The sequence below is a fragment of the Aphis gossypii genome, chromosome 2, assembly GCF_020184175.1.
Source record: "Aphis gossypii isolate Hap1 chromosome 2, ASM2018417v2, whole genome shotgun sequence".
Classification (NCBI taxonomy): Eukaryota; Metazoa; Arthropoda; class Insecta; order Hemiptera; family Aphididae; genus Aphis; species Aphis gossypii.
The window spans coordinates 27,335,372-27,348,719 of record NC_065531.1 but is presented as its reverse complement, the minus strand read 5'-3'; the positions used below and the strand labels follow the sequence as shown (position 1 = coordinate 27,348,719).

The window sequence follows — 13,348 nt, the reverse complement described above, 5'->3', positions numbered from 1 at the left end:
TCATATAGGTATGTGATACTCTTTAAGAAGTAAAAAATTATAGAACATTTTAAAATAAAAAGTATATAAGTATTTTGTACCTATATTTAAAAATACTAAAAATCAAATTTTGAATAACTGCAACATTGAAGAAAAAGGGTGATAAGCATGCTCAATGAATCAATTTGTATAATCCTGGTTAAATTATCATTTACAAGTTTAATTTTTTTTTTTTACTTTTACGTTATGGTTGTTATTACACGTTTCGTTGAATTGTTATTAGCGCATATTTATATTTTAATCATACGATACCGCTTTGAACAAAATGATTAATGAACTCGATACGATAAAACAAGTCAAAATGAAATATTATTATTAACGAACAATAATACAAAATCGATAAGCATGGTAGTTACGATATATATGTTTTGGACGTCCGACGAGTATTACAGTGTGACATGCAGTTACACTAAATGTATAAAAGGTACCTACTGTGTATATACAACTGTTATATTTTACCCACCGGGGTAGATTGGTCGCAGCTGCTTGCTTTCAGTATTCATTCGAATACGATGTGTTTTTATAAGTTAAAAAGCCATTAAAAATGCATAAAAGCCGCCGCGATGGTGACGTTATATAAAGCCACTGTATTATTATTGTGAAGTCTGCATTTAGAGTTTAGACCGACCACTGAAAACTACCGTGTCATCTACGATTTGAGTCCCGTAGAAAAGAATTGGTTGGCGATTGAATTCGTCAAATGAACCTTTTTGAGTGGGTCGAGGAATGCGGTCGATACGGTATAAATATGAATAATAAGAAAAGAAAAACATTCACTATCCCATATTCCCGATTCGATGATTCGTCAACGCCGGTATTCAAGCCAAATATAAAATAAAAAAATAAATTATAATAATTAAAAAAATCAAAATACTAATCACCTAAAGTTTTTAAAATGTTTTAAGGAAATCCTTACACTACTAAACGTTCTATTGTAGTAAGTTTCTCAAGTTTTCATCGGTTTTTTGGCGTCCTAAACAAATATTCTAATATAAGGAGTAATATATTGCTATAAGTATATACGCAGAGCCACCCCGAAAGCATTATATTATTATTACGTTGAACGCGATAAATCGTGAAAGAACTTTAATATAATTTTTTTTAATACAGCAAAAATATTGATTAAAAATACAACAAAAACGAAACAAAACACGTAAGTAAACAAGCGATTGTATATTATTATGACTCTACGAGAGAGGAACACTTATTGAGTTATTCATAGTTTCTCTCCATTGGATTATCGTCAGTTAATAGGTTAATTATTTTAATTTAATGGCTGTTGTTATTATATCTATTATATTATTATACGCCGTTACCTATGTCGATTGTTAAAAATTTAAAATGTACATAAACATGTATGTATTAAATATTATATTATTGTGGTTTATTTCTGTGATTTTTTTATTTCCATTGGTAGATGATAACCATTTAGGTAAGCACGAAACTACAGTTTCATTTGAGCATTACGTAATTAAAATATGTTATCGAATTGATATTTGTGTATAATATTATTACACGTCATTCAACGTATCGTACGTTTCAGCGTATGACCGTCATTACTCATTATAAACGTGCGGTATTCATATTATTATTGTAATATGCATGTGCATACGCACTTACACACATTATCATAGAAATTTGTTTTCATTTTCTTCTCTGAAATAGATCACATCATACGTTTCAATTCGACCGGCTAAACGCTCTGATTTATGAACGACCAACTAATTTGAAAAACAGTCGGAAATACGATTATTGTCGGTTACAAATGAATGTGCCCCCTAGGCCCGCGGCTTACTCGACAAACGGATATGCCGATCGTTCCACAAGATTAGTATTATTTTTTTTTCGTTTAATATTTATTTATATTTTTTATCGTCCAACATTATATTATACATTTATACTTCTGTACGTACACACTATAGCGTATAGTTACCATTTTGGTACACTCAACCGTTTGTTACGACTAATTACGGTTTAATGACGATAGGTGTACCTATACGGCTATACCTTATGATATATTATTATTAAATAGAGAGTGGAGAAAAAAAACCAAAATGAATACCGTGCTGTATAATAACAGTGTTTAACAACACGGGATACGAGCCGGCTGCAGTGGTACCTACTATAATACGTATGGGTTTCCTGAGATTGTACAAATGATTAAATTCGCGAACGGGAAAAAAGGCCGGACACGTCTATACCTAGGTAGATGCATTAACGTTATAAATAAGTGCGCTTAAGGAGGAGTGTTGCGTATAAATTAAAAAAATGTTAAATGTTTATATTACGGCTTAATATTATTATTTAATGATAATTTCATTCGGTGATCGCGACTGTGAATTATTTAGTAATCTCGTTGTATTTTGACTTCTCAACACTGCCGTTGATGGTTTAATCATGCGGGTTTCCATCTGAACTGATCTCATGCTACCGAATATTTGTAAATAACTATTTGGTTCAAACGCAATTTCGTATTGTATTGTCTTATCGTAAAAAAAATTAGTTATTATAATATCATTTTCGTTTTTAATTAAACCACCAATATTAGTACTAGCATATTCAGTATGAATAACTGTTTTTTTTCCTTTAAAATTAATTATTCCAATGGTATAATTGGAATATATAACAACGCATTATTTTAGTTTGTTATAATTTTTAAAAGTAATGATTTTAAAACATCGTATTTTCGTGAGATTATTTTAACTTCAACCGGAGAGTTATAATAAGTAACGTAGGCACGCAACAACAGTATATATTGTATTTTGATTTATTAAGATTAAAATAGAGTTTAGATTTACTTTGGACGAAGTCACAAAGGGATGGACCGCGTTAACTAGTGTTATTAAATCAAAACGCCTAAACTGGTTAATCTTGTTTGTAGAAAACAAAACAGAACTGTACGGACACTGCCGGCACGTAGCGTCGTAGCTACATTTTTGTTTTTTTTTTTTTTTTTAGAAAAACCTACACTATCTACGAATACATCTTAATCCAATTGTGTAAACGTGAAAATTTTTTAAAAAAATAGGTTGTTATAATATAAAATTATATAGAAAGTTTTGAAGGAAGGAAAACTATGATCTTTCGACGACGACGACGCGACGTCGCGCTGTGATGCGCGATTATCGAATACGCATTATTGTATAAAATATATTATTGAAACAAGGGTAAAATTTATCGTCGACAATGGAAAATAATATTATTGTCTTCTATCGAAATGCTTGCTTGACCTCGCGCAGACGTCCATCCGTTCACAGGCCCACGCTATACGCTCACTACAATTATCTTATTATTATTATTATTACTATTAGTATTACTATTATAATATAAACGCCAACAGTTATAATTATTTACATGCGCGTTTCGTAATAATTGACCATTGCCGGGTACCCAATTAACATAAATCAAAACCAATAAAATGCCACTCCGACGACAATATTGATGATACATTAATTTTTTTTTTCCGACGTCGGCTGCTGCGTAACATCAGTCGGTTCGTCTGCAGTGGTGGAATATTCTGTAGTTTGTTACTAGCTAGGTACATATATATCTGCTGTATATTATCGTATATTAAAAGTATATTAAAAAGTATCGAGAAACGCGAACGAAAATAACAACGATGATAAAAATGGACGGCCGTCGAGCGTACATAATATATTATAATATCGTACGTACGTCGTTGATATTATTATAGTATTACACTAATAACATATTACACGCCGCGTGTCTGGAGGCGACAACGACGAAATGTGCGAGCTAGACGTATTCCGTATTATTATTATTACAATACGTGTGTGTATCGTGTATGCACGCGCACGAAAAAGAATAACCGGAGCACCGACCACGCGTGTAGGTGTTTATAGTTTCCACGATCACGACAATGGTTTATCATTCGGACATCATCGCCGTACAGTATTATAATAATATTAGAATCCGTCCGACTCTGCAATTACAATAAGCCCACTGCTGCAGCGGTGTACAGCGTGTATTTAGTTGTAAGCGTGTGTGTGTGTGTATATTTGCCTCCATCACACAATGAACATAATGAATTATTGACCTGTACCTAACTATACGGACTATAGGACGTATTGTTTTATTTCCATTTTAAAATCCTATTTTTTTATTCTTATAGGTTTATCTTCAAAAAAAAAAAAAAAACTATTTTTCAACATTTGTGAATCTATTCACAGATCATACAATACTTCTATAACATAAAACGGATCTTTGGATTCTGCTGAGATAAAAAAAAAAACATGACCGAGAGGTCATATAGTTTATAAAATTAGATAGGATCTAGTGTAAACTATTTGGTTTGACCTAAAGACTATATAGTGCGTCAATCATATGAACACGATAAAAAATAATTACCGAACAACGCCTCGCTATCAAAACCATAAGTATCTGTAAAAGAGCACCCAAAAAGTATTATTGATAGAACACTATCTGCATATGACTGTAGTTAATATTAAACAATAATTAAGTACACGATATAATGTCATAATTGATATAGTGTTAATAATTTCTTTAATTACTTGTAAAGATATTCTATTAACGAATTTGTTTTTAATACATTTTGAATAATTGGATGATATTGATATGAAATACCAAATGCGATATAATATCTATAATTAATAATTATACTAAAAAAACAAAATTAATAATACAGATAAATAATATGAAATAAAATTGTAATATTTTAGTCAGTACATTTTTGTTCGAGTGTATATTATATTTTTTGATAAGTCTCTTAACAATAACCAAACTCATTGGATTATCCCAAGAAGTACTGTATACCTAACATATATCGTAACAGTTGTGTATACGCGTTGTTCTTGGCGTTATAATAATATTATCCTAGGATGAAATTCTGAATCAGTAGTGACGTCACAACCGCGATAATAAAATAATAATATTTTAACGGTGTCAATTTTCGGTGTTCAACCATATCCCCGAGGATATGTCTGGGACAATTACTCTTATCTCAACTGAATGATTTCATTTCGAAATTCTTCAACTCGCCGCTATAATATATTATGCTGCATATTATACGACTTCCGTCGCGTATAATCCTTTGCCGTTTTAACGTGTGTCGGGCATATATTAGGATTGTTGGTCACCGCAAATTCCTCCGCACCGAATGAACCTCTATAAATATAATTTTGATCATCAGACACACATAAATATTTTAATGCTTTCAAACGAAATGCATTTTGTAAAATGCCATTGTCGTGTTTTAGTTTAGAATATTCTTGCCTTCGATGTTATGCTGTGAAAAAAAAATCCCGGAGAGTGAATTAAATACTTTTAATGGCTAATTGAATAATAAAGTTATTTAAGTTTTATTTATTTTTTTTTTTGTTTAAATAAATATAAACATAGTCGTATAAATAAAATAAAACAAAATGTTGCCTATATAAAGATGAACACTATCATCAGTTCATATTTTTAATCCGTTTAGTTTCAGCAGTCTGTCTTCAGTGACCTATAAAAATGTATTCAGAAACCATCACGAACCGAGTTCATTAAACGAGATGTACGATATAAACTTGTTTAATTCAGCCTTTTGAACAGAGGTACATATAGTGATATATTTGACTCGGCATAAATTCTCGTAGCATTTTTCATTTCACGAATATAGTAATGAATCATTCTTTATAAAAATTAACTTTATATACTCGTCAAATTAATATAATTATAATGTAATTACATACACAATTTTTACTCCGTTACACGAGTGGGATTGATTCATTTACACACAAACAAAAAAAAAAATGATATTAACATTCTTTATTATTAATAACGCATTATTTTAATATTATATACATATTTAATATAGCCAGGTAATAATAAATTGTCAGACGAACGTTTTCCGTTGGGATTTTTACGAGGTCGGTTGACCAATGGTACTGCTGACTGTAATAACCTAAATTATTATTTACAAATTTGGATATATTATCCGTGTAGATATATTTTGACCGATTATCCAGCTGTATCGTAATAATAACTTTATATAATGCAGAACGCTAAATTTTGAATTTTCTATGACCCGTGTTATAAGACAATATTAAGTTTTTCATATTTATAATTTTATAATATGGAATAATGACGTACACGTGCAACTATATTTTTAGATGTCGGTAAAGCGAACCGATATTGAATTATGCTCTGGCTAAACTATAAAATTGGAAAAATCACTCAGCGTAATTGTATTATGAGCACAATAATTCAGTTAGAAACGTCAAATGCATCCTTTTCATGCACCAAAAAAGGTTTAATTTAAAAATGTATAAAAGGGTATATGACTGTGCCCCTATATGCGCGATTTTTTCCCTCTCCAACGCACTTGTTACATATGAAATACTCCTCGTATAATGAATTTCAATTAAACAATACTGTTCGGTTGTACATATGTAGTATATAATATAATACATTATACATAGATAATATACTTCCTACTCGTGTATAATTTATTACGAATGTAAATATTTTTTTGTTTATACATACATTATATTATTATTAATTAAATAAATATATAAACTGTCGTTCACACATTTTTCGATTCCATTGACTTTGGCGTATCGAAACGATGTCGAACACATCAGTATTCTCACGAATAAAATACATTTATGTCAATTCATTCTTTAGTGGTGTTATACAAAGAAATTACCTCGTATAGCTTTTGATGCAATTTAATTTGATTTCCGTAGACCCAGTGTACGTGTATACCTACTGCATGTATATTAAATTGTCTATGTTATAATGTCGTATACACTTGTGTCTTGTACCAAGTCTGCTTCCATAAATTCAATTTGAATCAGTTTCGAGAAAAATAAAATAAAATAAAATATATATTTTTTTTTACTACCAATATTAAATGTAAAATGTAAAACCAAAGGTGATATTTTAAATTTGTTTCTCCTAGAAAATAATTGTATTTTTAGTACACTAAATCCGCTGTTATTAAATTTACTAAAACTAATAAAATACAATATATAACACTACTTAATAATAATTACGCCACACTATAAACTTACAACGTAACTTAAGAATGACCTATAAATATTGTTTAAAATGTATATTGAATAAGTTCAGAAAACATAATCCACAACAGCAATGTATTTTTCCCAAAACTACACAAAATCTACCTATGTCCTACGTTTATCAATTTTGCATATTTTTCGTATGCACAAAAATTATCGATTTAAAAGTAGATATATATATGAACTTGTATTTGTAAAATTATTGATATCAATAACTATATATGGCCAAGGTAATGTTGATTAAATTTTTTAAACGATAAATATCTTGTATGAAATCCAGATCCACGAGTATAGAAAATGCACATAAATTCACGACATAATGCTGCCGTTGGAAACCTTAAAATAATAATATTATCCATTAACTGAAGTACGCGAGGTGAAATAGCTGAGGGAAAAAATATTGTTTCAAACGACCCGGGGCCTATCCGCACAGCCACTAAAAGACCTACGAATATATATTATATAAAAAAAATAATATTTATAACAGAATGGGTTACGTAAAATGAGAGAGAAAGAATACCATTATTATGGTGGTAGGTATATCGTATATATGTAGTTACTCGACGGCAACCCCTTCTAGTATAATAATATTGCAAATTCAGGCGAGCGAGTTCAATTTAAAAATCGCGTTTACGTTTACGACTGCTGTTGCTTCTATAGTGCCGGTAAAGGCAAGGGTGAGGGCGATGAGGTCTTTAAATCATTTCAGAACCGAAGTCATCGGAAAACACCCGGCCGAGGGATGGTGCAGGAAATGCAATACGCCATCGCCACTGAATGCAAGTGCAACATCTGTGTCAACACGGGCGAATGTGCTCAAAAAGCAAGGTCAAGGATTACGTCGATGCAACCGAGCGGGGAAAACGGTCGAAGACACGATATAAAGAATAAATAATAATAATAATAATACATATATGTATACGTATATATTATATACATATGATCAAAATTAATTTATGACTATCCGGGGCCCGATTCCTATGGCGAAATTAAATGAATAATGCAGCCCCTCCGACCCGCCCTCTCCACCCGTTCCGTTTGTAATGGCAAGAGTGGAGTGGGTGTACCCCTCGGGATTATTAGAGAGGAAACGCCGTTATGGTTCCCAAGGGCTCTTTGTCTCTGGGATTAAATTTTTTTCCACTACCTCTTGATTTTTCTCCTTTTTTTCTCTTTTTTTCCGTACTCGGAATCCAATCTACTTGCGCACGGGCTACACGATATAATAACGTCGCCGATATAATTAAATAATCCCTTAACGCGATTCTGGGAGCCCCTTTAATAACCTACTTTGCTTGGGGGACGTATCAACTTACGTGAACGTTTACACGACTGGAGCTAGCTGCTTTACATTTTTATAGTAGTCTTGTTTTTTTAATCATAACCAATTTCCCGTGTGCCCACTCCCTTTCGTCCCATTTCCACCGACGACCGCCATAGCGACGACTACTTGTATAGTACATATCATTATTTGAAATGGAAAAATATTTAGTTATTTTGTAGCACAATATTCAAATAGCGTTTTGGATAATAGTAAATGCAAAAAAAAAAATAAAGTATTTGTAAAGTCAAACATAACTACGAACTTCAATTTCAGAAAATATCTCTTTCATCTTAACGTATATTATGGTATAAACTCGTTGTGTATTATAGAACTTAACATAATAATTGTACACACTATAGTATATTGATAACGGAATTTATACTTTCAATTTTATAATATTATAAGGATGTCGTGGACCAATAATTGCGCGAAATACGTTAAATAAAACAGAACAAAATTTATTATTACTTTTTAACTTGTTTGTTTGCAGTTTTGTGTATGTCTGACAAATATATGAATACATAACCATTGAACTGATAAATATTTTTTAAGAAATGTACATGACATTCGAATGGTTAAATTGATATTAAAATATTCAATAAATGTAGGTATTAGAAACAATAGAAAACTATATTATGATGCTGTCAAATTAATTGTCTACAAAAGTAAATACGACAACATGTACTTTGTATTAATGTTAAGTTACTTTGTTTACTAATTGTGTGCTATAGAACTAATACGAGATAAAATACAAGCAATACGGCATTGTAATAATTGGTACATAGACGAGTTTTGTTATTGGATTATTTAATAAATTATAATTCATAAGTATAATATTCCCGCTGAAACTAAGATAGATAAAGGAACAAAGCAGAATAATATAATATTGTTTATAAATCTGCTAACTTAAAAATGTTGACTCAAACTATTCTCTACCTATTTACTGGGAACAATATCCAGTATGCCTCGGGGACTAATTATTCGGGAAGCGGTTTGGAAAATCGTATAAATAGTGGCGCTTGCAGTACCTACACACACGTGTCGAGTTAGGCTGTGTCTCGTTGTGTTTATCAAAATCATAATATAAACAAAATAAATGATTTTCTTCCAACTTTGCGAAGCGATTATCTTATCTACAGAAACTCGAAACTCTGGTTTAAAGTAATAACAAAATCGAGCGTTTATTACAAGTTATAACAGAAAAAGTTGTAAAGTTAAACACAATCTCGTGTGTAGCCGAACCGTTTTTTCTCAACCCTATTTTACATTCATTCGACGTCATTGTTATAATATATTAAAGTTTTAAGTTCACTAAACATTTAGACACTATAGGCAGCCATCTAAACTAGAATGATTGTGATCGTATCGAATATACCTATTACGAATTCGATTACTCATTTTGTAACCAGAATGAGTCTGCAATATTGAAATTATTTTTGATTATAATTAAATTAAAATAAACCCATCATTAACTTAGTCATCGTTCGCGATGGACTATACTACACCATGATTCGAGAACTGATTTAGAGATTACGTAAAATCTGACCCGACTGCTAATGGTAATTTAATATTTTTTTGCTTAATATATTATTCATTGAATTTGAGCAGGATACGTAGGTAAAACAAAAATTAATCACAAATAAAGTCGAAATAAATTAGTAAAATACTATTTTGTACAAAATTTTGTAGTACAGAAAAACATTCCTTTGTACCTTTATTATAAAATAATTTAATATACTTACGTGTTACAACTTTCAGTAGGTACATAGATATATTCTAATCCCAGTTGATGTTTTTTTTCAGTTATTGTTCTACTACAATAATTGTTCAACTATAATACGAATGTTTAGTATAACTAGATTGATTATAAATTTATAGTTAATAATGTTGTTATATCAAACTCTGAGTGTCCTCTAACTTATCTGTAATTAAATAAAAATAACACTAATTCATATTAAATTATAATTATATACAATATATAGATAGGTAAGTACTATATTATTGTTATTATTGTTATTATATAAGTTAAACGTCGTGCAGAAATTAGAAATCGCATATATAAATAATTTAAATGGAATAGTATTTTTCTTTATAACACATAATATTTATGAATATTGTTTTTATTTAGATAATTTTAGCACGTAGGTTAGTATAACTTAACGGCCACAAACTTAGTAAAAGCCAACGGAATTGAATTCAAATATTTTATTGGATATCAGGTGCACGCGCCTATTCCTAAGAGATTTACATGTTAATGCTTTGCGGAAAGGCACACGGATAATCTGAATTCCGTTTCGATACGCTCTAACTGAATCCCCAGGTCATATAAGTCGACGAGGCTTTAAATTTACCAGGGATTATTTCAAATAAAGTTTTTAAAATTTTGATTTTTTTTTTTTTTGCTATCAGCAAGTTGCAACAACCATACGAGAGATCAGAGATTATTGATTAGAAAATCATTACCAATAAAGTATAATATGGGCTTAAAAATTGACTTTGCAAACTGTTCTATAGATTATCATAATAAAAATAATAGTAATGTTACAGGGTTATCATAAATTAAATCGGTCTTTGTCGGCACATGTGCTGACATTACGTATTTGAATATGAAAAATTATTGTTATCAAGCTGTAAGAATACGGGGACCTTACTTATCCTAACTAACTTGGAGAAAAATATTAGAATAACTACTAAATAGCAACCAACAATTAAATCGGTGTAATGATTAAAATTTATACTAATGAATTATTCCGTAGCTTGTAAACCAATATTATATAAATACGTAGTTCACGTGATGCCACGTAGGTGTGCAAATTGTACGTATTACGCAACAATGAAATTAGTATGAATAATAATAATATATTACGTTGAATGGAAAATGCTTATTACGATTAAACCGCATTTTGACGTAGTGGTCGATTTCGCATAATACTCAGACGCACGATAATAAATTTTAACTGCAAATGTTCAAAATAGTATTAAATAATAATTATAATACTCACACAGACAAACATAATGTAATAATATATGTTAATAATTGATCTGCCATTTATATTTCAGGTTCAGATCTTTTAATATTAATGCGTGGAATACTGGGATAGGAATTTAAACGTAATATTTTGGTTTATTTATTTTTCTTGCCAATCGTGTTTATTTTACATTAAAAATAACAAATTCATTGAGCGTCTATGCCTATTATAATACAATAAATAATGATATTTTTAATCTTGTTTTATGTACATTTTATCTCAGCTTACATATATCTACAAATAAAATTTTTTGCTTTTACATATTATTATAATTCATAACGTTATCAAATAATTAGTATAATTTATTACATTATACTAATATCTGTAGTTACATTTATTATATTTGCAATCAATTAATAAACCGGAAATTACTGTGGAAATTCTCGTTATTTTATTGATATCAAAAATAATTTACATGGGAAATAGATCAACTGTTGTAATATACATATGCATAATTCATACATAATTATGAACTAAAAAGGCAGTTTTTAAAATGGCGTGTCAACGGTATGTTTATTTAGACCTTTAATAGTATTTGTCTTTTGTTCGTATAATGTCGTTTTTAAGAATTGCATACAAGTATATGAACAACGAGAACTTAATTTATCTTTTATAGATGTTTATTTTTTTTAAATATACATTTTTATATTATAAAAATAATATATTGGTTAGGTATATAAAATAATAATATGTATTCGTATACTGGTCATAGTCACACGTAAATATTTAGATAGATTGTAATGTAAAAATAACTGAATCATGATTAGATGCAAATTAATAATATTATTTACTTATATAAGTTTAAGAAAACACATCAGAATGTATGTATTTTATCCTACAAATATTCAATTTATTTTATAATTATTTGGTTACCTTGTTAATAGTTAGTTTCGTATAAACACGGAGCAGAAAATCATTAATATGTAAATCCCGTAGGCATACTATAGTTAATCAAATTATACAAAATATAAATCAACATTTTACCAATTCTTGTTAATACTTATTTTCTATTACTTTTTTTAATATATTAAATTAAAAACACTTTAATCTTATAAAATCGCTGCTTGGGGGTGGCGTTTAAAAAATATAGAAACAATTATGGTTTTAAATTTAATTTTTAAAGGTTTCTGGTTTTATTTACTAAATTCATATGTAGGTTTATTCTGTTGAATCACTCACTACCTAACTATAAAATATCTAATTTTATATGTTTATTTTCTTCAATGGTGTGTTTTAATTAAACTAAGTTATCTATATAACAGTATATTCAGTCGTATTTCCCATATACTCGTATTTTTTATTTTGGGTAGTACTATCATAGATGATATTTTTGCCCACTTTCTATAAATCTCTTTATTTATATTTCTTCACTTTCATTTAGGTTAATTTACGATTTAATCAAGTTTTTTAGACTTTAATAGCCATATTATTGGTAGACATAATATAACAAAATACCATTTAGATAAAAATATTTAATACTTAAATAGATGTATGATATAAAAATATTTAAGGGATTGAGAATGTAAGTATGAAGGTATTTCCATCAGTCCGAATAAGAAAACTGATATTTTCAAGACCAGGAAGGTTCTTATTGCTACAAAAAGCGTTTTACCAGAAAATTACTGTAATATTATCTTCTTTTGTCGAAACTGGTGGTTATTATTATATTGAAAAATATCGACGATATTGATTGAATCATTTTTGTTAAGTACATAAGTCATGATATAATCTTCTTTTTTCTCCTACGCCCTCATCTTATTTACTCTGGTTTTACCCGTCAAATAAATTAATAATATAATATAAGTTTCATAAGTAAAATGTATTATTCCATTGACGATTTATTGTATACATTTTAGTTTAGTTCAAATGTGGACATTTTATTTTAGAGAAATGTTTACAAAAAAAAATTTTAATGT

The 13,348-nt window shown here is 29.3% G+C and overlaps 2 protein-coding genes across 2 annotated transcripts in view; both read left to right on the top strand.

Moving 5' to 3' along the window:
- Nucleotides 1-13,348, top strand: part of LOC114131900 (branched-chain-amino-acid aminotransferase, cytosolic) — a 484,947-nt gene that overhangs the window by 3,830 nt on the left and 467,769 nt on the right. The window lies entirely within an intron of this gene.
- Nucleotides 1-13,348, top strand: part of LOC114131785 (teneurin-m) — a 199,025-nt gene that overhangs the window by 91,531 nt on the left and 94,146 nt on the right. The gene's annotated exons all lie outside the window — the stretch shown is intronic.